General features: G+C 40.8%; 1 protein-coding gene and 1 long non-coding RNA gene across 6 annotated transcripts in view; one reads left to right on the top strand and one right to left on the bottom strand.

The window, feature by feature from the left end:
* FAT3 (FAT atypical cadherin 3) overlaps window positions 1-25,116 on the bottom strand; it is a 703,955-nt gene that overhangs the window by 499,902 nt on the left and 178,937 nt on the right. The gene's annotated exons all lie outside the window — the stretch shown is intronic.
* LOC103877812 lies at window positions 318-23,416 on the top strand. Its single transcript, XR_004177416.1, has 3 exons — window positions 318-409; window positions 533-635; window positions 23,340-23,416. It is a non-coding gene; the product is annotated as an uncharacterized LOC103877812 (long non-coding RNA).

A 25,116-nucleotide genomic window follows, 5' to 3' on the forward strand; every position in this document is an offset into this window, starting at 1 on the left:
AACAAAGCCATTGTCAGATTGTATGTCCAGTACTAGGGCATCGCATCATAATCTCTCAGATGCCTCAGAAGCATGGTTAAAGCTCCGCCCTTCCACAAACCAAAATGGTCCCAGAGTAATTACTCTCTCTCCCCACTCCCCACTGTACTTGAATCTTTTTTTTTTATGATTCCTCTCTCTCTGTCTCTCTCACTCGCGTGTGTGCGCACACACACACACACGCATACACACACACCTATAAAAAAAATTCAAGTACAGTGAACTTTTAAGTGGCTACATAGCATGCAGGTGAGAAAGGAAGGGCAGAAAACAGCATAGAGGATTTCTGGATTTGTAGAATTCCACAGCTGCAGCACATCTGATCATTTAAAAAAAAAAAAAAGATCACCAACCACCACACACACAGCAGGTATAGTCATAATCCTAAAAACACCCTCAGGTAAAAGAAATGTAAAAAATAAACTGTTTTTAAAATTCCTTACATTTTTGACCCTTATTCGTTCCATGCATTTTTTTTTTTTTCTTTTCCCAGGATGGAACAACATATACTTCTGATTTACTTCTTCTTACAAATGAGTCGAAAAAACCAACGCAGTGGTTTGTAGTTCTCCTTGAAGAAGTCCTTCACATCTCCTGTAAGTTGGATTGCTAGATATTTTATTCTATTTGAAGCAATTATGAATGGGAGTTCACTTATGATTTGGCTCTCTGTTTGTCTGTTATTGGTGTATAAGAATGCTTGTGATTTTTGCACATCGATTTTGTATCCTGAGACTTTGCTGAAGTTGCTTATCAGCTTACGGAGATTTTGGGCTGAGATGATGGGGTTTTCTAAATATACAATCATGTCATCTGCAAACAGGGATGATTTGACCTCACAAACCACTGCTCAATGAAATAAAAGAGGACACAAACAAATGGAAGAACATTCCATGCTCATGGATAAGAACAATCAGTATTGTGAAAATGGCCATACTGCCCAAGGTAATTTATACATTCAATGCCGTCCCCATTAAGCTACCAATGACTTTATTCACAGAATTGGAAAAAAAAATGACTTTAAAGTTCATATGGAACCAAAAAAGAGCCTGCATTGCCAAGACAATCCTAGGCCAAAAGAACAAAGCTGGAGACATTATGCTACCTGACTTCAAACTATACTACAAAGCTACAGTAACCAAATCAGCATGGTAATGGTACCAAAACAGAGATATAGACCAATGGAACAGAACAGAGCCCTCAGAAATAATACCACACATCTACAACCATCTGATCTTTGACAAACTTCACAAAAACAAGAAATGAGAAAAGGATTCCCTATTCAATAAATGGTGCTGGGAAAACTGGCTAACCATATGTAGAAAGCTGAAACTGGATCCCTTCCTTACACCTTATATGAAAATTAATTCAAGATGGATTAGAGACTTAAATGTTAGAACTAAAACCATAAAAACCTAGAAGAAAACCTAGGCAATACCATTCAGGACATAGACATGGGCAAGGACTTCACCTCTAAAACACCAAAAGCAATGGCAACAAAAGTAAAAATTGACAAATGGGATCTCATTAAACTAAAGAGCTTCTGCACAGCAAAAGAAACTACCATCAGAGTGAACAGGCAACCTACAGAATGGGAGAAAATTTTTGCAATCTATGCATCTGACAAAGAGCTAATATCCAGAACCTACAAATAACTCAACCCAAACGGGCAAAGAATAAAAACAAACAACCCCATCAAAAAGTGGGCAAAGGATATGAAACAGACATTTCAAAAGAAGACATTTATGCAGCCAACAGACACAGGCTTGAAAATGCTCATCATTACCTGACCATCAGAGAAATGCAAATCAAACCACAATGGAGAACATCTCACACCCAGCTAGGAAATTTCCATGCATCATCTCAAAAGTCAGGAAACAGGCTGGAGAGGACATGCAGGAACAGTGTTCACTTGCCTAAGTTGTGGATTGTAAACTAGTTCAAACCCATTGTGAAGAGAGAGAGAGCCAAGGATCTAGAACTAGAAATGCCCATTTGACCCAGTAGCCATCCCATTACTGGGTATATACCCAAAGGATTATATAAATAAATGCCGCTATAAAGACACATGCACACGATGTTTATTGGCGGCACCATTCACACAGTAAAAGACTGCAAGCAACCCGTTCGCCCACTCAATAGTGAATGCACTGGATTTTAAGAAAATGTGGCATTATATACAATCTATGGAATACTTATAAAACAAGCAAATGGATGAGTTCATGTCCCTGTGATGGATGCAGCTGGAAACCATCATTCTCAGCAAACTAGCAAGAACAGAAAACCAAACACCGCATGTTCTCACTCATAGGTGGGAGTTGAACAATGAGAACACCTGGACGCAGGAAGGGGGACATCACACACCGGGGCCTGTTGTGGGGTGGGGGGAGAGGGGAGGGATAGCATTAGGAGATATACCTAACGTAAATGACAAGTTAATGGGTGATGGTTAACAGCACACCAACATGGCACATGTATACATATGTAACAAACCTGCACGTTGTGCACATATACCCTAGAACTTAAAATATAGTAAAAAAATTTTTTAGAAAAAGAAAAAACCAACATGCCCCTTTTTAGTCAAAAAGATTGTGTCCACTCCACTCCACTGTATTCAGAAAAATTAAAGTTCTGTTCTCCCAACCACTGGTATAGAATGCTGTCTGAGGCTGGCAAAACACAAAAGAAAAATAAATCTACAAGTTCACTTCTAGGAACCACAACAAGAAACGACTCTAAGCTGTAAGCACTACCCTGCAATCATGCTGGCTCCTAACTGTGAAATATGGTCATTATCTTATGGAACTGATCTAATTTTGTACTCAATGCCCTAAAATAAAGGGTTTCTTTTGAATACCAAATACAAGGACTAGGACCAAAAAAATGATAATAATTTGACAGCACTTTAAACCACAGCTTTTTTTCCTCCTCTTGTCACACTAAATAGCAGCAACTGACAAGTGCTCTACAGGATGAATGAATGAAAGAAGATGCATTTGCTGAGCTGAGGAAATTCCACAGATAAACTGTAGTGGAGGGTTGATATTAGCTCATTAGAGGGCTTAATACACAGGGCACAAGCAGCATATTTCATGAAAATTTACAAATGTATTGAAATGCAGCTGGAATGACACAGGATGATATTTTTTCTCAAGTACAAAGGGAGAAAAATATGCTTAACACTTTAAAAGTGTTGCTGTTCAGGCTGTACTGATGCGTTTATATATATGTGTGTATATATATATATATGTACACACACACATACACGAAAAAGCTTCATTAATTCAGGTTAACAAAGAAAGCAAATATACTGTGGTGACATTTATTAACATCTGTGCTAAAATCATGAATAAGAATTATATATAACACTTGGCCAGAGGAACTTAATTTTAAATATCACGAGAAGAAAGCCCACAGAAGATGTATAATCTTTACCCATGAGACTTATTTGTGGCAGAAGAAATAAAAACAACACTTCTATACATAATGTTTAATTCATTAACAGTTGACAGGATTATTAAAGAAAAATATTTAAATATGGGCATAATTTTAAAACGAACTTTTGCTGAAAATTATTCCATTTTATTTTCTCATCAAAGCCAGCCCTTCACCTAATCCCATAATTTGAAAGAACAGAATCAAGGTCACTCTCTCATTTACTCAAATCATTAAAAATGCCTTCCTTCGCATCGCTATGCCGTAATTTCCATAGGAGTTCATGTGCTTGCTAATCCTCTCATTTTCTTAACATCACCATTTATTCACATAAGCACACGTTCCATATTTTATCCATGCTTCTGAAGATTTTTCTGCGCTCCCAGAATATGATCCACTAATCATTAAGAGGAGTCCCAATATCAGAAATGTCCTTGCAAACCTGGAACCCAGCCTGACCAGGCAAAGAAAGACGAAATCCCAGTGAGGGCTGGCGTTTGCTGAGTGTTCACTCTGTGCCCTGCCTTAAGTGAGTTGTTTCACACATTTATTTAATTCAGTGTCATCTTCCAACCCAGGCTGTGATTACTTCTCCCATGCTTCAGGTGGGGGAACTAAGGCTCAGAGAGTCTAAGCAACAGGCCACAGTCAAGAAGCTGACTGGAGAAAGAACTGGAGTTTAAACATGAAGCTATCCCCCTGCTATGGACCATATGATACCCTCCCTACACCCCCACCAAACCCATATGTTGAAGCCCTAACCCCACTTTGTGGCTACATTTGGAGTTATGAGGAGGTAGTTAGGGTTACATGAAGTCATAAGAGTGGGGTCTTGATCTGATAGGATTAGTGTCCTTAGGAAAAGAGACACGTCAGATCTCTCTCATGCTGGTCTTCGCACGTGATCAGTGGAAAGGCCACGTGAGGACAAAGCAGCCATCCAGCAGCCAGAAGGAGACCCCTCACCAGAAACTGAATCCTGCTGGAATCTTTATCTTGAACTCTCCAGCCTCTAGAACGGTGAGAAAATAAAGGTTTGTTGTTTAAGTCACCCATTCTGTGGTATTCTGTTACAGCAGCCCAGCTGACTGACACACCCATTCTAAAGCTCTTTGCCACCACTTTGCCTCATGGGCTGGGAAGGTTCATTCCCCATCAATTTCTGCAGCAAAAGCTTCCTTTTGATCCTCCTCATCTTTTATTGTCTCCTTATTAGTGACATCCATATGAATGAAATGTATGATTCTGCAGGAGGCTCATCATAATTTAACAGGAATTAATGTCCTCTTATTATAAAGGACCCTACAAGCCGATGCTTAATAGTCAGCAACAACTGGAATTAATTCGTGTCAGATGAACATCAAGAAAAATCCATTTATGACCCCGAAGTCATGAAATTTAGCATAATTACACATGCTCTTGTTTGGGTAATTTTTTCTCTCCTCATTAAATTAGGTGCCTACATTAGATTTCAGTCTGATCAGTCTTGACTACTTACATTCATGTAATCAAGGGCATTTCCTCTCAAATCAACCCGAAGTTACACAGGCAAACTATAGTAAATGCATGAACCGAAGCAAAGGTATGAGTGCTGATAAGCTTAGAAAATTCATTCTTAATATTTATTCGTGTTATCCCTCAACAAATATTTATAGAACACTTACTATGTGGTAGTCAGTGTTGTAGGTTTTTAAGAGATGTATGAAGTGACAAGGTATAATTCTAAGAAGCTCTTCAAGAACTGTGCTTGCCTTCCCCCTCACCACTGCAGCTCCAGGCTTTAGCACACCGGAACCTCCATCACAATGGGGAATAAAATAAACCCATTCTCTTGAAAATATCCCGTAACTGTTCAAAGTTAATCTCCATCTCCCTGGCTGTCTCTTGCTAACAGAGTTTGTCCCCAGTACCCTCCTGTAGTACTTCCTTAAAGAATTTTCCTATCTAATAAAATCACCTGGTTTTAAGCCTAAGCAGAGATAGTACAAGGTTGGTATCTGACAGCTAGAACAATTGAGTGTCACCTTAAAACAAGTTTAGCCTCTCATAGCCCCTTTCTGTGGTGGTCTGTATGGGTCAAGCCTTCTAAGATATTAAGAAGAAAAACTTAAAAGGCACTGACTTGACAGTATCATAATAAAAACAGAGTCCCCTTCATGCTCTGTAGAGTGGATTCCTCATCTGGCCAGGAAGAGAGTGGAAACCTGGAACTGCCTAGTGTTTGCCTGCTAGGATGCCTTTATCTGATCCACCTTGGAGATTTCAGCCACCTGGATTTCAGAGGTACCTGGAATCTGGACATTGGGTAACTAGTATGATTTGCTGTTACTGGTTCCTGGAAAGGAGTTGAAATCAAAATATTCCTCCAGGCCAAGTGCAAACAGAGCATCTCACTGGAAGAATCTGAGTTCCCTCATCCTTCTGAAACAATTCTGGAAGTCTACCACCATCTGCACAGCTTTCACGGCAGCAAATTAATCCAGGTTATGAAACAAAGATATCAGATTAGTTCACGCAGAGGAGAACACCGTGGTTCCCTTGGTTACTCCAGTTTAGGAGGCACTAAGGCATTTATTTAAGAAAGGAACACTTACTTATAAAGGATTTTTTAAGGACCCTTTATGTGCTAAAAATACAATCAGAGAGGAAGTGTATAAACTGCTACTAAAATACAGTTTTATCAGAGCCTGGGGTAACACAAGGAATCAGAGATAAAATATATCTAGTTCTGTAATAACACCTAAAATAGCTTGTTTCCCAGAGAGCAAGACGATCTCCATAGGAATGTTAAGACAAAGTGATAGAAAGTATGGCTCAAATGGTAAAAGAGTCTCTTTTAAAAAATTCTCCTGCTGCCAAATTAAAAAACAAAAACTGAACTCATAGTGGAAACTAGGAAGGATGTATAAGGAACACTGTATCAATCAAGCATACGTACTTATGAACCAAGGAATGAAGCTTTTTCTCAGCTTTTACAATAACAAGACACATTTCAAATTTGAGAATATGTCTTGAAATATTCACAGTTTCAAAATGTTCACAGATTTAACTAGGAAATTGGGGGAAAGCTCAAAACAAAACAATTTTGCTAAAGAAAGCAGAATTTCACTGTTCACTGAAAATTTTAAAGTTCTACAAATTACCTAAGGACACAAAATTTCTAGCCATTCCCATTCCCTAACTTCTTATTGCCCCCTTTCCAAATATATATTTTTCTAAAAGTCCTCCAACTGATGAATGAATCTTTTGTTGTTGTTGTTTTGAGACAGGGTCTTGCTCCTGTCACCCAGGCTTGAGTGCAGTGGTGTACTTGAAGCTCACTGCAGCTTCAAGCTCCTATTCCCAAGTGACCATCCCACTTCAGCCTCCTGAGTAGCTGGGACCACAAAGCACATGCCACCATGTCCAGCTAATTTTTTTTTTGTAGAGATGGGCTCTCGCTATGTTGCCCAGGCTGGTCCCAAACTCCTGGACTCAAGTGATCCTCCCGCCTTGGCCTCCCCAAGTGCTGGGATTACAGGCATGAATCTTAATGTATAAACTGGAGCCTTGTTTGAATGCCATCCTTAGAAGCCACTGGAAAGATTATTAAATGAGATCATATTATAGCAAGGTCTTGCTGAATAATAAACCTCTTTGGAGAAGGGCTTGAGAAAGGTTGTGCCACAATGAATTTCACATTGCATCACATGTTGTTCTGAGGATGCTCCCAGGTGCACCCTCCATGATGCCTGTGCTCCTCCAGAGCACCATGAGAAGGCACTGGAAAAGTATCCTCCATGATCACAGTAAAGCAACCTCCATGCCCCAAAGTGAAACATCTGTCAAACAGGAGAGATCTGCTTGGGGAAAAATGGTCATGAGGAAGAACACAGGATAGGGTGGTATATTAATCAGTGTTATTCAGAAAAAAATGAACCAATGGGGTTCATACACAAAGAGATTTATTATGAGGAGTTGGCTTGCATGATTACGGGGGCTGAGAAGTTGCACGATGTTCTGTCTGCAAGCTGGAGGCCCAGGAAAGTCAGTGGTATAATTGCATGCCAAACCCAAAGGTCTGCAAACAAGGGAAGCCAATGGTATAAGTTACCATCTGAGTCTGAAGGTCCAAGAACCAGGAGCATGCATGTTTAAGGGTAGGAGAAGATGGATGTTCTAGCTCAGGCAAAGAGAGTGAATGGCCCTTCCTCTGCCTTTTTGTCCTACATGGGCTCTCAGTGGATTGGGTTGAGTGATACCCACAATGGTGAGGGCATTCTTTACTCAGTCTACTCAATCAAATGCTATTCAGATGCATCCTCACGAACAAATGTAGAAATGTTTTAACAGCTATCTGGGCATCCTTTGGCCCAAGCAAGTGGACACATAAAATTAACCATCATGGGAAGTAAGAGGTATCTGGGGAAATTGCCAGTAGGTCAGCTTCATCCACCTGCCATATGACACCATGGCAACATGGTCTTCACACAATGGAGTTAAGCTGTGACCAAAGACAGGCAGAAGACCTCAAAGGTCAAATGAACACTCATTGAGAAATAGTGTTGGGAATGTGACAAAGATGGATTATCTACTAGGGTAGATAATCCAGGGTAGTTTACTTGGGATTCCATTCTCCCAGTTCTTTTTATTTTCTTCTTCCTGCCTGACAGAATTAATCACTCCTTCTTCTGACCCTCCCATACCCAGCATAAATTCCACTAGTACGGCACTTGTCACGGTGTGTTTTAGCCATCAACACATCTGTCTTTCTAGCAGTAAAGCTCCTTGGGAGCAGGAATAATGTCTTTTTAATATTTGTACTCTCTGTGGTAGTGTCAGGACTGGCATATATAGATCCTTGATATTTGTTGAATGGAGGAACTAATGAATGAGTTCATGGATGAAAGTTCCAAAACTTTTACTTGTTTTTCTCTTCAGGGTAGGATATACGACTTTTCCTTCCTTCCTTCCTTCCTTCCTTCCTTCCTTCCTTCCCTTCCTTCCTTCCTTCCTTCCTTCCCTTCCTTCCCTTCCTTCCTTCCTTCCTTCCTTCCCTCCCTCCCTCCCTCCCTCCCTCCCTCCTCCTTCCTTCCTTTTTTTTTGAGACAGAGTCTTGTTCTGTGGCCCAGGCTGGAGTGCAGTGGCACGATCTTGGCTCACGCAACAGCTGCCTCCCAGGTTCAAGTGATTCTCCTTCCTCAGCATCCCGAGTAGCTGGGACTAACAGGCACCCACCACCATGCCCAGCTAATTTTTTGTATTTTTAATAGAGATGGGGTTTCACCATGTTAGCCAGGATGGTCTCCATCTCCTGACCTTGTGATCCTCCCACCTCGTCCTCCCAAAGTGTTGGAATTACACGCATGAGCCACCGCACCTGGCCCCCATACTTATTTTGTAACAGTCCGTAATACAAACTTTTCTCTCCTGATGGAGCAACCAAGCCAGTGCATGGTCCTACATATTCCCCATGCTGGGCCTTTAGTAACGCAGTTGCTCTGGCCTAGAACGCCCCTGGAAATCAGCTCTACCTCCGCAAATAGCAACCCCAAATTTTAAGTCCTAGCTCAAATCTAACTCTTTCATATCTTCCTACATTATACCTCCAGCTCTCATCTCTAAACTCCTATACTTACATTCTGCAATATCCACCTGGCACTTAATCACATACTGTAATGAATTTTATTTAACTCACTGTTTCTGGGAGCCTTCTCAATGTTACAAAGAACATTCCTTTGTAGGGAATAAGAAGTGAATAAGACTGGCTCAGGGAAACACAGAAAGTGAAAAATTCCTGAATTAAACAATTTAAGAAGATATTGAGTGTGGGAACTTAGAAGAGTGGGTAAAGTAAAAAGGAGAAACAAAGAAAACCTCAAATACAAAATCAATGTAAACAGACATCTTGCTCAGGTACCACAGACTTTTTCAGCTTGTTGCCATTACATCTATTTGTCCCCCCATACCCATCTTTATTTTTCTTTCTTTGGAGACAGAATGGTGGAAAGGAACTCAAGCTCTGTATGTAAGCTGAGGTCATAGTACTACCAAGTTTGCAAGTAAACTTGTCTGTAAGACTGATGGGCCTGGTATCTTGTAAGTGAATGAAGCACGGTTGGGTGGAGGTAGAAAGGATGAGTGGATGAGTTTTGACTTCTAATTCCACTTGTTTATGTCCCTCGTCCCCATCTTCCTTTCAGATTTTCTCTTTGCCTTTGGTTTTCTGCAGTTTTTAAATATGACATGTCTAGCTATGGGGTTTTTGGTGCTGGTCTTTGTTTTGTGGTTTTTGATACTTATTCTGCTTGGTGTTCCCTGAGCTTCTTGGACTTATGGTTTTGAGTCTATTCTTAATTTTGGATAGTTCTTTTTCCTTTTTTTTTTTTGAGATGGGGTCTCACTCTATCACCCAGGCTGGAGCGCTGTGGTGCGATCTCAGCTAACTGCCGTCTCAACCTCCCGGGTCAAGTGATCCTCCCACCTCAGCCTCCCAAGTAGCTGGGACTACAAACAAGCGTCATCACACCCAGCTAATTTTTTTTTTTTTTTTTTTTTTGTGGAGGCAGGGTTTCACCATGTTTCCTAGGCTGGTCTGGAACTCCTGAGCTCAAAAGATCTGCCTGCCTCAGCCTCCCAAAGTGTTGGGATCACAGGCGTGAGCCACTGCACCCAGCCCAAAAATTCTTGACTAATATTACTCTAATTATTTTCTCCCCTAGGGCAGAAAATAAACAAAGACTCACCCTGAAAACATTATACATCATTTATGCTTTCCCACAGCTCTTGAATTTTCTGTTTGTCTCTTTTGTCCCCATTCTTTTCTTGGTTTACATCTCAGTTTTGGAAGGTTTATTAACTTATCTTCAAGTTCATCAGTATTTTTTCCCATGGTTGTGTTATATCTACCTATGAACTTGTTGAAGACATTCTTTATTTCTGTTATTGTGGGTTTTAACTTTTAATTTCATTCATTTTTATTCTTTTTTAGTTTTAATATCTCAGCTTACATTACCCATATAAGCTTGCATGTTGTATATTTTTTTCATTAGAACCTTTAACAAATTAAACATAATTATTTTAAATTACTTGATAATTGGAAAATCTGTGTCATATCTGAGTATGGTTCTGAAGCTTGCTTTATGTTTTTGGATGCTTTTTGTTTCTTTGCCTTTTGGCATGCCTTGTAATTTTTTTGTTGAAAGCCAGACATGTTCTATAGGATAACAGGTACTGAAGTAAATAGGCCGTTGGTGTGAGAATTTCTATTAATCTGAGATGAGCTGTGTTTAACGTTTATTGTAGTTACTGGTGCCAAAGTCTTCAAATTCCTATAGCAGGCTTCTTTGTTCCTCTCCTCTGAGCTTTGGGGCTTACCTTTGTACTAATTCTCAGAGAGAGTATGTGCCTTGCAGCTTTTCAGCTGGGCTCCACTATTATTATTACCGGAGCCTTGTCATTGTGGTAGAGGGTAGGGGAGGAGGCTGTTGCAAGTCTTCTTACTTAAGTCTCAGTCTTTCAGTGAGGCTGTGTTTCAAGGGTGTGAATTTCAGATGTGTTTCTGTCTCTCTTCACAGGTAGAGCTTTATTTCTGCCCTACCTTCAGCTCTAGTCCCTTTCCTGGTTATTTCCTTGAAGCTCCCCTGTTGACTACGGTTTTTATTTCTTTGGACTAAATTGTCTTCTCCCAGCTGGGATAAGTTTGCAGAATTGTCCTGTGGGGAAGTGTTTCCTCCTAGAGATGAGGTCTTTGTGAAGGAGAAGAGTCAGGAAGGGTTTCATGAAGGCTACTCCCCCTCAAGCCCCTGTCCCAGGGCCGTGAGGATCCCCTTACTGAGTACCTGGTAGAGTTCCAGGGGGAAAAGCCTGTGAAAGTGTGAAGACCTTGTTAGACAGCAGCTCCCAGGAGCTCATTAATCTCCCACTAGCCTGCACTCAGTTTACAGCAATTCATCAAAATAACTAGTAATGTATCCCTGCCAGCTTATGGCATCTGGTGGTTTCTGCTCCAAGTAACCAAATATCCAGAAAAGTAAATTTCCAGTTTTTTCATTTTTCTCCTGTTGTAAGAATGACAATAAGGACTTCCAAACTCTATACATGTCAGGGTTGAAACAAGAAGTCTTCTTTATGGTTTTAATCTTTTCAGGTTTTCTATTTGTTCTTAGGTCAAGTTTAATAATCTATATTTGTCCCAGGATTTTTCCATTTCATTTAGGTTTTGTAAATTACTGACACATTGTTTTTATGGTATTCTCTTAGTGAGTATCTGTACATACTTATATGACTCTTTTAATTTCTACTAAACCTGAAATTATGTATTATTTTGAATATTACTGATTTGTGCTTCCTCTCATTTGTTGTTCATATCAACTTACTTCATAACTTTATTACATATTATGTTTAATTTTGATATTTGGGTTGTAGGGGCATATGTGCATAACACATGCAGGTTTGTTACATATGTATGTGCTCTGTGGCCATGTTAGTCTGCTGCACCCATCAACTTCGTCATTTACACTGTATAAATTCCTGCAATGCAATCCTCCCTCCCTCCCCATGATAGGGCCCCCGTGTGTGTGATGTTCCCCTTCCTGAGTCCAAGTATCCTGCTGTTCAGTTCCCACCTATGCAAATCAAAACCACAATGAGATACCTGATCTCACACCCAGTTACATCATTCAAAGTCAGGAAACAACACAGGTGCTGGGAGAGGATGTGAGAAATAGGAACACTTTTACACTGTTGGTGGATTGTAAACCAGTTCAACCATGGAAAGTCGGTATGGCTTTTATTCCTCAAGGATCTAGAACTAGATGTACCATATGACCTGTAGCCATCCATTACTGGGAGATATACCCAAAGATTATAAATTATGCTGCTATAAAGACACATGCACAATGATGTTTATTGCAAAAAGACTATTCACAATACAGCAAAAGACTTGAATCAACCCAAAACGTCCATCAGTGACAGATTGATTTCATGAAAATGTGGCACATATACACCATGGAATACTATGCAGCCATAAAAGGATGAGTTTGCATCCTTTGTAGGGACATGGATGCAGCTGGAAACCATCATTCTAGCAAACTATCACAAGAACAGAAAACCAAACAATCGCGACAGTTCTCTAATTCATAACTTTTGTATTACATATTATTATTATGTTTAATTTTGATATTTATCTCCCTTCTATTTAGGTGGCTTACCCTGTTGTTACTTATCTAGTATTTAAATGTCCAAGTGTCTGTTTCTTTGGAGAAAAAAACTTTACAGAAAGTACCTCCTCCATAGGGCTGTTTATAAGAAAATGCACACCTGACAGGAAGTAAGCAATGCAGAAATATACCATGACATGACCTTTTATTGCCAAACCACAGTACTTTTAATTTCAGAAATCTTTGTCTTTATTTTGGTTTCTTATTTGGTCCATTCATAATACTTGCCATTTCTCATTAACCTGATCTTCTGAATATTAGGTCTATTTTTTGAGGACTGTGATCTGCAGAGAAAACACTTAGAAGGACACAATCAAAGTCGAAAGCCTATACCTTTTGTGGATAAGTGATCCAAACCTAAGATAGTTACAAAGAAAATGGCTCTCAGTTGTTTTCAGCCAGACTTCAGGCCTTCTATGGATTTCTTTGGCATTACTTCACTAAGTTAATGAATCATCACTTGACATTTAATAATAAATACCTGATGAAATTATGCATATGTCTTTTTAAAAGTTCAGCTTCAACCCATTTTGCTAGATAAAAATACTAACACGGGCAAAAAGTCACCCACGTAAATAGAGAAAGCTACTCCACTGCAAAGTGTATTTTCCCTTCCTGACAATCTCAGAGGTGCTGGGCAAGAGCCAAGAGAAGCCAATAGTCTATGCCTAGATAAGAATGTATACATCCCAAGCCCACACCAACAGACTCTTGAAGCATAGCAGGCAGGAAGAAACACACTTAGCAAACTCAGCTCTGTCTGTATTGCACCTCCTTTTGGCCAGATCTGCCTTCTTGATGACATACCTTGGATCCCTGGTGAATACACAGATAGTAGTGCTACACAAGGTTTACACAAGGGTCTCCTAAAACATCTAGGCTGTCTGTGGCTGAGAACTGATTTGTGTAAGTGGTTGTTAAAAGGTAAAAGCTCCCTTAATCCACTGGCACTTAAGGGGCTCACCAAATCAACCATTGCTCTCCATTTCCTCTGTAAAATACGAACCCATGGCCATAGCTGGAAAAAAGGGTCATGGAAAATAGGCATTTCTATAGGATATTTCCTCTTCTGCTCCCACCAACCAAGTTGCGTGCTTGTCAAGAATCAACCAAGTTTGTTCCCTAAACTAGGTATGCCAGTTTTACTTGTTAACAACATTTTATAATTTAGTTAAATATTTCATATGAGCGTGCATGGAAAGAAAATTAAGTGAGAATTTTAAAAAAATCACCCATCAAATTAGATGTGGACAAGACAATCTTAAAATTTTACAGGAATATCGTCAACTATATTTCCTCTATTGCTAAAGGAATCTCTAGTCTGAATTCTATCCTCAGGTTATTTCGTGTTTTGAAATTTTCACTCCATTATAAAGAAACTCCAAAGGAAATAGTCAATAGATGATATGGGCTTTACGCAAGAAACATGATGTGTGATATCAATCATGGGACTCTTAACAAAACAACCACAAAACTCTCAGTCTTACATTACAAGGTTGGAGAACTCGTGAATAATTTACATCTTAGTATGTGTGTATATGTGTATGTAATTGCTAATAATCCCACATTCTCATTGAATTATTTGGTTAACAAACAACTCGAGGTCCTGATCATATCAGATATAAAGGATTCTATATAGTTTCATTGAACAGATTAATGCTCCTGATTTCCTGCTCATTTTTACTTGTCTTTACTATATTTACTATACTTACCTTACCAAATACTTTCTCATATTTCTCCTTCATTCTCACTACAATCCTCTGAGGTAAGATTGTGTTTACTATGGAAAGAAACTGAAAATCAGAGAAGCCAGGATTCAAACTCAGAACATTGTCCCAAGCAGTATTTTCAAATCAATGTGAAATCAAGTTAGTGAAAAGCAACCAACATTTCTAAACAAAATAATGGAATAGAATAGAATAGAATAGAATAGAATAGAATAGAATAGAATAGAATAGAATAGAATGTAACAGAACGGAACATGAAGGCATCATTTAAGGTGAATTATTTATTATAGGTTGAATTGTGTCTCCCTAAACACAATGGGTTGGAGCCCCAGCTGGGTAGATATCCCCCACCCAAGTAGATGCCAGAATGTGGCCTTATGTGGAAATAGGGCCTGTACTAGAGGCAATCAAGTTAAAAATAAAATTAGTAGGATGGGCTCCAATTAAGTACAACTTGTGTTCTTATAAAAAGATGACTTTTTTTTTTTTGAGATGGAGTTACACTCTTTTGCCCAGGCTGGAGTGCAATGGCATGATCCCAGCTCACTGCAACCTCTGCCTACCAGGTTCAAGCAATTCTCCTGCCTCAGCCTCCCAAGTAGCTGGGATTACAGGCATGCACCACCATTTCGCCATGTTGGCCAGGCTGGTCTTGAACTCCTGACCTCAGGTGATCCACTTTGGGAGGCCCCAGCTTCCCAAAGTGCTGGGATTACAGGTGTGAAAAGGTGACATTTGGACAGAGGCAGACACACACAGAGGGAAGACAATGTGAAGATGGGGAGAAAATGGCTGCGTGACTGAAGTAATACATCCATAAGCCAAGGAAAGCCAAGGAGTGCTGGCAACCACCAGAAGCTAGCAAGAGACAAGGAAGGATTCTCCCTTAGAACAGTCAGAGAGGGTGTGGCCCTCTCAACACCTTGATTTCAGCCTTCTTACCTCCAGAACTGTCAGACAATACATTTCTGCCGTTGAAGCCCCCCAGTTTTTGTTATGGTGGTCCTCGTGTACATGTGTATGTGTATATGTGTGTATTTGTGTGTATTCTGGGTTATAACATAAAATCTAATTCCTACTGTAAATTATAGTCAAAAAAAAGTTTGTAAAACAGTATTCTATAACACAGGCAAATAGAGTGTCACTGATACCTATCTGGGCAATCCCCTTAAGACAGAAGGCAGGCAAAAAAAAGAAAAAAATTTCTGGGAAGGAGAAGAGGTGGCGTGTTCACAAGTGGGGGATGGAAGGCAGTTTCTGGAAAAAGCAAGCTTCTCTGGGAAGATGAGTGGAAAGAGCAGCACAATTAAATGGAGTAACTGGTGATCTGGTGATGCATGCGTGAGACTTGCTATGAGTCCATTGCAAGGGGAAACGAAAATAGCTGGTCTGGCAGGTGTTTGGGGAAAAGGTTTTAGTCAATCCACTTTGCATACGTAAAAGTGATTTAACCCAGCCAAAGCTTCAAAAGACACTATGTGAGGCATGTTAATGATATTGGGAACTCCATCTAGATGGGGAGAAAGTCAGAGTAATGGAAAAGCGAACCTTAGGGGACCCATGCACTGCTGACAGCAGACGGCAGAAGATTGCTTAATATTCTGACACAATTAAACTAATTCCCTTTAAGCTTCCTTCCCATACCATAAACAAGATCCCCCCATCCCTTAGAAATTAACTTTTAACATCTGGGCCAATGTACTGCTTAGTGCCCAAATCCCCCCAAAAATCCCAATTACTTTTTTTTTAATATAAAGACCAAATCAAAAAGCATTTTGCTAACAGTTTTATCTCTACTACAGTTTAGTGTAGCACACATTGGTGGCACAAGTGAGGTGTCATAAAATTCCTGTAAGATAGGATTGTACTATCATTAATTGATAAAAACTGCACTATTACCAAATCTCATTTATTTATGAAGGTGTGTGGTCCATAAAAGTAACAAACAGGGCCAGGCATGGTGGCTCATGCCTGCAATCCCAGCATTTTGGGAGGTCAAGGCGGATGGATCACCTGAGGTCAGGAGTTCAAGACCAGACTGGGCAACGTGGTGAAGCCCTGTCTCTATTAGAAATACAAAAATTAGCTGGGTGTGGTGGCGGGTGCCTATAATCCCAGCTACTTGGGAGGCTGAGGCAGGAGAATCGCTTCAACCCAGGGGGCGGAGTTTGCAGTAAGCTAAGACTGCGCCATTGCACTCCAGCTTGGGCGACAAGAGCTAACGTCCATCTCAAAAAAAAAAAAAAAAAAAAAAAAGTAAAAGTAACAAAGGGTCAACAAAACACAACTTAGTGACTTATTCTGTTACTAAGAACAGTATGATGAGATGGGGAGACCCACCGTGGCTGACTCCTGAGCTGTGATTTCTCATCTCAGCCTCGCACTTCCATGGGGTCTCTGGCTGTTCTCCACCAATGGGCCAGGAGAGGCCACTGATCCATACCGCATACCTCAATACCCAATTCCTACTGGCCACAAACCACTCCATGATTTTATCCATACACGTAGACGGGATCTTCCAGTGCCAGGCTGTATGAGAGTAAGTGTATGGACTTGTAAATTCTGCCCCTCTGGCTTAGATAAAACACCTGTATGTGGGACAACAAGGCAAGCAGGAAAGCAGAGCTACAAAGTTTTAGATAAGTAACCAAATCCTGGTTTGGGACTAGTTACACTTTAACACTATACTCAGCTGCCCCAAGTGTCTGTTTCCTCAGAACAAAGCAGATTCATGCTCATATTCATCTTGGAAAGTTTCTGAGCATTAAAGTTGTAAAATGCCTGGCTCATGAAAGTGCACCATTCCCTTTAGATTTATTAGATGTAACACCTATTTACTCCCATGCTTGTAGGTGAGGGAAGCTATTATCATCTTCTGTAAACATTGACAGGGTCTGGATGTGCCCATGACTGACTGGGTGTTAGAGTGGAATGGCTGTAGGGGAGAGGAGACAGGGTAAAACACTAGTTTCTTCTAAGGGGAGAGATACCCAAATATGTTTATACTGCAGTACAAGTGGCTAAATATTAACACAGAAAGAGAAAAAAAGGAGCCAAGGATGCCCAAGGAAGACAGCAAAAATTGTGACACTGGGCCGGGCGCGGTGGCTTATGCCTGTAATCACAGCACTTTGGGAGGTCAAGGTGGAAGGATCACCTGAGGTCAGGAGTTTGAGACCAGGCTGGCCAACATGGTGAAACCCTGTCTCTATTAAAAATACAAAAATTCATCAGGTGTGGTGGCAGGCGCCTATAATCCCAGCTACTCGGGAGGCTGAGGTCTGAGAATAGCTTGAAACTGGGAGGAAGAGATTGCAGTGATCTGAGATTGTGCCACTGCACTCTGGCCTGGGTGACTGAGACTCCATCTCAAAAAAAAACACAAAAAAACAAAACAAAAACAAAACAAAACAAGAAAACAAAGGTTGGCCATGGTGGCTCACGCCTGTAATCCCAGCACTTTGGGAGGCCAAGGTGGGTGAATTACCTGAGGTCAGGAGTTCGAGACCATCCTGGACCAAACGGTGAAACCCCATCTCTACTAAAAAAATACAAAAATTAGCCAGGTGTGGTGGCACACACCTGTAATCCGAGCTACTCGGGAGACTGAGGCAGAAGAATTGCTTGGGCCTGAGAGGTGGAGGTTGCCGTGAGCCGAGATCTTGCCACTGCACTCCAGCCTGGCCGACAGAGTAAGACTCTGTCTCCAAAAAAAAAAAAAAAAGTGACACTGAATCTGGATCATAGGGATACAAAGCAAAGAGGAAAAAGAAAGCATGAAAAAAAGGGCATCTTTGTAGAACAGAGAGAACTGTGATGAGGCTGTAGTGCGGAACTCTCGACAGACAAGGTAAGAGATGAGGCTGGTATGAAAGACCTGGGCATAATTGCATACAGCCTTGGCTTATAAATACTAATGAGCAAAAAGGTGGCCATGTACAGAAGAGACCTGATAGGCAATCAGACAAGCTGCACTGTTTCTACAAATACCTAATGTGCACCCACTATATATGATAGGTGAGACTCTTAAGTGCTGAACAATGTTAATACTGTCAGTCAATTCAAGTACCTATTTAAACTCAAGTCGTTCAGCATTACAGGAAGACAAAGCAAGAAACTGGTAAAGGACCAAAAGAGAATACATCTGGAAAATGTGTAGGAAAATGTCTTTAGTACTCCTGAAAATATTTTAGCTAATGGTATTACGCAGGAAAGTGGTTATTGTATACTGCTCACTCTCAACTGGGTTGGAAAGGACCTTAGGTTCATTCATTCATTCAGCAAATATTCAACACCTACTATATACCAGTTACTCTCCTAGCCAATGGGTGTGGCAGAAAACAAAACAGACATCCCTGCCTTAATGGGAACTGAATTCTGAGGATATATTTAATTTGTTTTAATTTTAAAATTAGGCAGTGTAGGAAAATAGGAAAAGAACTAGAAACTTTTACAACTTTTAAAGACTCCAGTAGCCTTCATCTGTATAACTGGTAAGTACAAACATTCTACGGCATCTACAATAAGAACATTTTTCCTATTAATTTTAAATTGTCCAAGAAAATGGAAAGACTGTAGATTCAATTTTAAAATGAGAGTTTTTTCCTTTAATTTTTGTTATATATAGAAAAAAGGAATTTTTTGATAAAAGTTTTTTTTTTCTTTTTTTGTATCTCAGGAAACTGAGATACCAAGAGATCAAGGAATTTGCCCAAATCCCACAGCTGAGCAGTGACAGACTGTGATTTCAAGCTAGGTAGCAAAACTGCCTCTAGCTTGTTGCCCCAAAATAAGAAGAATGGTTATTCCTGAGTGGTGGTAGAAAGAGTGAGTTTATATTCCCACTTTTAATTTTTTTCTGTTCTTTCTTTCTTTCCAGCATAGGCCGGAGCACAGTGGCACAATCTCAGCTCTCTGCAGCCTCCAATTCCCAGGCTTGAGCGATCCTTCCACCCACAGCTCCATGCCACCACCCCTGGCTAATTTTTTTTTAGAGACAGGGTTTTGCCATGTTGCCCAGGCTGGTCTCAAACTGCTGGGCTCAAGCGATCTGCCTGTGTTGGCCTCCCAAAGTACTGGGATTACAGGTGTGAGCTGCTGTGTCAGGCCTAAAGGGTTTTAATTTTTATAATCTATCAGTGACTTACCACACTATAGTGCCTCCTTAATAAATCTTACTTGCCAATGTTATTCTTTCACTGAGTGAATTACTGAGCACCTCCTACATATCCAGTGCTGTGGCAGGTTTTCTAGGAGTGGAAAGGAATAGAAGATGCAGTCTCTGCCCTTGACAAGCATTGCTCTTCTTTAGGAGAAAGAGGGGTAGATAATAAATAGAACATATACATCTGTAACGGTTAGAAAGCAATCAAGAGCAATTCTTGAGATATTAAAAGATAACAAGTCAGTAGCATATGAAATCCCCATGTTAGTGTCAATGGAAAGTGAGACCCTCCCCGACCAGAAGTTAAAGGAACTCTAGTGCCACTTACAAAAACAACTACTTCTGAGTGAAGCCCTTCCTGCTATTCTGTGTAATGATGCTTCTCACTAACGAGCCAGTAGATTAGGTCTTGGAAAAATACTGCACTCATAATTAATTAATCCATTAATTACACTGCCAATTATGGTGGATCATAAGTAAATTCAACATTATTTTTAATACCTTTGTTTCAAAAACCAAAATTGCAAAACATCCCTTCCCCTGCCCTCCTCTATCTAAGCCAAACACAAGCTGTGCTTATCCAGATCGAGATGTCGGTCGTTGATCTATGATGCCTCACCCCTGAAAGACTTGGGATGCCGGTATTCCTGCTGATAAGAACATATGGTTCAGATGGTTTGGCAGGCGAAATCCTGGCAGAAGAGTCTCAAAGCATCAGCAGATGCTGCCATAGCACAGACATCCAAATGGTGGCATAATTGCTGCTGCTGCTTTGATGCCACATGTTTCACTGTGATGACAGCAATGCCTTTCAAAGAGAGGCTGGTGGCAAAACAGAACCTCTCCCCAGTCCCCAGAGAGACACACATGAGTGTGTGTGCATACACACACTCAGGCACACACACACACACAGGTACACATGTGCATGTAAAACCAGGTAAAGTCCGCCTTCCATAGGTCTCTTTCATCTGTCTCTAATGGTATAAAGCCAGCTGGAAAAGAAATAGCAGCTAGAGAATTATTTTGTTCTTTGCCTACATAACTGACATTTAGGTTCCACTTAGAAAACAGAAACTCACAAAGACCAAAGAAAAGATGGCCTGTTAGAAACTCAGGGATGGGATCAGACACTCCTACCCATACCCATCCCACTGCCCCTAGTTCCTCCTACTCCTCCAACCCCCAACTGAGGCACTGCCAGATTCCCAAAGCTCCCTATCACTAATTGCTCAGAATCCTCTTCATCAGATTCATTCAGTCAATCAACAAATATTTGCTGATCACCTGCTATGGGCTAGGAGAGGAGGGGCTTCAAGAGCAACAACCTGTACATAACTGAAGGGTTCTGGAGAGCTTTCTCCTTCCACAATTGCCAAGTCATTTTCAGCCACTTATTTTACCTTTATTGAGCAAGGACAGTCTAGCACTACTCAGCCTGGAGACACAACAAGAAACCAGACAGATGTGGTGGTCCCTTTCTCTAGTAAAGGAGTTAGCCAGATAAGCTATCCAATGTAGTGCAGTGTGCAATGTGCTATATTACAGTATAGGGTGGTGTAGACACTTCAAGGGAGCAGCATTCAGTATAGATTGGGGATCTGGGGGGAGAGGTAGAGAGCAAGATACAGATACCCTGAGTCCCAAGGATAAATTGTGGTGAGCCAGGTGGCCAGGAAGAAAGCAGCGCTGAGGCAGACGGAGCAACTTTAGAGTGAGACAGAAATATGTCGTGGCTCACCAAATGCCCCAAGCCTTATTTCTTCATCTCTTAAATGGGAAAATCGTAATACTAAATAAGAAAATGTGAGTAAAGATCTTAGCACTCAATAATTGATAGCTATTATCATTATTATTATTTGGTAATACTATTAACAAGAACAACAATGGCTGCAGATGCTTAGAGGTAAGAAAATGTATGGAACATTTTGGAAAATGAGCATGGTTCGATTTGGCTGGAATATAATGTGTATGCGTGCATGCATGTCTCCCCAGAGACATGAACTGGCCAGTGAGTCAATGACCTAAAAGCACAGAACTGCATATGATAAGCCAGCAGATACCTGGCTGTTCTTATGGGAGAAATCATAGCTGCTTCTACCCTGAATGTAATGCTGAATGCCAAAGGAATGAACACAAGTGAGCATTCCGAGACATCGCCACCACCTCACCAGACAGTAGTTCAACTCTTGGGTATTGTGGATTCCTCATCTGTAAAAAGAGCACGAGGACACTGGTCCTGTTTATCTCAATGAATTGTTGATGTTAACGATCTCATTCCTAATTCTGGGGTGCTAAATATAGCTCTATAAAGGACATGTACAACTATGAGGAAACACGGCCACTGTCATGCTAATTTAGGTAAGTCTCTAAGAAGAAATGAGTAAATGATCTAAAAGCACAGAACTGCAGAGCTGTCTGTTTTGAATGTCAAACATTTGTATACTCCACATTTGTCATTAACTGAATGAAAAGTGGACAAACTAATGAGCTGACAGAATACAGATGCAAACTACATACAAATAATAAGGACTCACACTTAAGAATACACATGGTCCTCCCTTACCACAGGAATTAAGTTACTGTGAAGACAAAAGAACAAAAGATTACACACATTGATCCTGTGTAAAGTACAGACCTAGGAACTAAGAGGCTGAGATAAAGAACTATTTGCCTACAGCATTGGGGCCAAGGCTTAGGGGTGATTGACACTCATTTTGCTTCCCACAGAGATAGAAATTAGGAGAACAAGGGTCACCTAACCTGGGAATAAGCAAGCTAGTAAAACTGGGGAGGTGGTGATGTCATGGACTTATACTTATTGGCAAGATTGCAGGAACACATCTGGGTCTTCGACTGTCTGTCACCTAGATACCACTTAGAGTCTGTCCACTCTGGGCTCTGGCATTATCAAACATTGGGGAGGCAATAAAAGACTGAGTGAAAGGTTTGAACAAGCACACAATTTTGTCTCACATGGATATAAAATCAAATCTGCTGACTTCTACCTCTTCTCAGTTACACAGCCTTAGGCTACTTGGAGTTGTTAACCTCTCTGGAGTTGTTTTTAAAAATTAAGTGGGTATGGCCGGGCGCGGTGGCTCAAGCCTGTAATCCCAGCACTTTGGGAGGCCGAGATGGGCGGATCACGAGGTCAGGAGATCGAGACCATCCTGGCGAACACAGTGAAACCCCGTCTCTACTAAGAAATACAAAAAATAGCCGGGCAAGATGGCGGGCACCTGTAGTCCCAGCTACTCGGGAGGCTGAGGCCGGAGAATGGCGTGAACCCGGGAGGCGGAGCTTGCAGTGAGCTGAGATCCGGCCACTGCACTCCAGCCTGGGCTACAGAGCGAGACTCCGTCTCCAAAAAAAATTAAGTGAGTACCATGGGAAATGCTCGGTAGAGGATTTTATCGAGTCATACAAATCAACAGGCAAATAAAAGACAGCTTCAGTGGTTTCCCACTGCACACAGGCTGATGTCTAAACCCTAATCTGCCATTCAAAGGCTCCTTTGCCAGAATGTAGCCCCAGTCCAGAACCACAAGATTGAAAAAGCACTTGTTCAACTCTAACTGTGCTTCTCCAGGACTACATTTTTGCTCACCCTGCTCCCAGACCTCACAGGCTCCTCTCACCCTCAGTCCTCCCAGCTTCTACCCATTCCTGGAAGTCCTGCTTTGGTCATTCCTGCTCCAGGAGGCCGTATTAGAGTATTCTTCACTTCTTTTGAATAGTTAGTCTCACTCAGACAAGAACTGGTTTTCTTTGCAGGGCAATCCTGTTCCTCATTCTCCTTTTAAAAAAAGGAGAATGTCCAAAGTCAGTGGTTCACATCAAAGCTCAGCACAATCTTGGGGCACTGCGAGGACTATCGATTCTAGTGGTCAATCCATTAGCAGCAGGCAGACATCCATCCTCGGAAGGCATGGTAAGTGATGGTGAGCAACAGCTATGGCTCCTTGACCCCAGTGACTTCAGATGTTTATTTCAAAAGTGAAGGAGAATAGGTTTAGGCTGGGCTCCCTAAGATGGTCATGGCTGGTGCTGGACAAACTCTCCATACTTGCTTTGCTTCTCTCCCTGTTGGTTAGCCCAGGCCCAGTCCCACCACAGCAGCCCAAGAGCCCTGTTCCCTACTCAAGTCCTACCTAACTTCTCCTTGCCTACCAGCCTAAGGATCCTAGTCTTGGGAGGATTATATAGGGAAGAAAGCTTTTAGATCTTCCTTTAGTCTTTTTCCTAATCTATTATGGCATAAACTTTATTCCTGACTTTACAAGAACTTTATTTTTTATTTCAGGAGCCCTTTCTTCTCTCAACAAAACCTAGCTCTTAAGATCAAAAACTTTGCTTTTAAAACTCTCATTTTTGATGTGGACTTCAAGAGTCTATTTTGAAAGTTTGGAAAAAAAAAAAAAAAAAAACAGGCTTTTTTCTTTTGCTTCCACTGCTTTTCCATGGACGTGCCTCCCACCTACTCTGCTCCTGCCTAAAATGCCCCTGATTTTCCACAAGGTAATGTGAAGACCCTGAGACCCTGATTGATTAAACAGAGACCATACATAAGATAGGGTAAAAAAGAAAAACTCCGAGTTTAACATCTCAACGTGTTACATTGCTATAATTCCATAGTATTTGAGGAAATAAGTAGTGGAAAAAGACCTGACACGTACCCTGACACTCATGAGATCGTCGGCAATTACCTTCTCTGCACCTCTATTTTATTATCAGTAAAAGGAAAAGTCCATTTTCCTCACTTCTAACTGCTACTGTGAAGATTATTGTAAAGTGCTTCACCAAGAATAAGCCACATCCATACCATACAATAAATGGTAGTTATTGTTAAGTACCACGCATCTGAAAACTAGGTCCGTTCTGCCTTAAGATATTTTAATATCATTAGTCTTTACCATTTAAATCTATTTTTGTTTAACTTTCCTTTCATGTAAGCCTTTTCCCCCAAACTTGTAGGTTTGTAAGTATTTTCTTACCTTTAAACAAGAATACAAATAATCTCCCTTGTGAAATTGTAAACATCAAGTCAAGGTGTTTATGAATACTTAGCCTGACAGCAGAATAGAAAACAGTAGTTACCGTTATTATGTCCTTTGTGGGCAAAAGACAGGTTCCCAAGAAACTCATCTATGAGCTGGTCTCAGACTTCCCAGTTTCCAGAACTGTGAGAAATCCATTTTCTGTTGTTTGAGCAGTCCAAACTGACTGAGACACCTTGAGAAAAGTTTTCAATGATCTGTGTGTTAGTTTTCTTATCTTTAAAAATGGTGCATTAAATTAAAAAATTAAACATCAATGTTAGAGTGCTGTTCTGAGAATAAAACGTAAGATTTCATGTCTTGCTATGGCACCTACTGGGTATGGCAGGGGATGGACAGCTGAACAAAGAGGGGTCTTGCCCTGAAGATGTTCCAGGAGAGTATAGGAGAAAGACTTATGCCTAAGAAACTGCCATACAAAGCCAAGCAACAAATGCATTTGAAGCAGCATAGATAAAATGGAAAGAAAGTCCAGTTCAGGGAAAGGGATATGA

This window comes from Papio anubis, chromosome 12 (genome assembly GCF_008728515.1).
Source record: "Papio anubis isolate 15944 chromosome 12, Panubis1.0, whole genome shotgun sequence".
In the NCBI taxonomy this organism is placed as follows: Eukaryota; Metazoa; Chordata; class Mammalia; order Primates; family Cercopithecidae; genus Papio; species Papio anubis.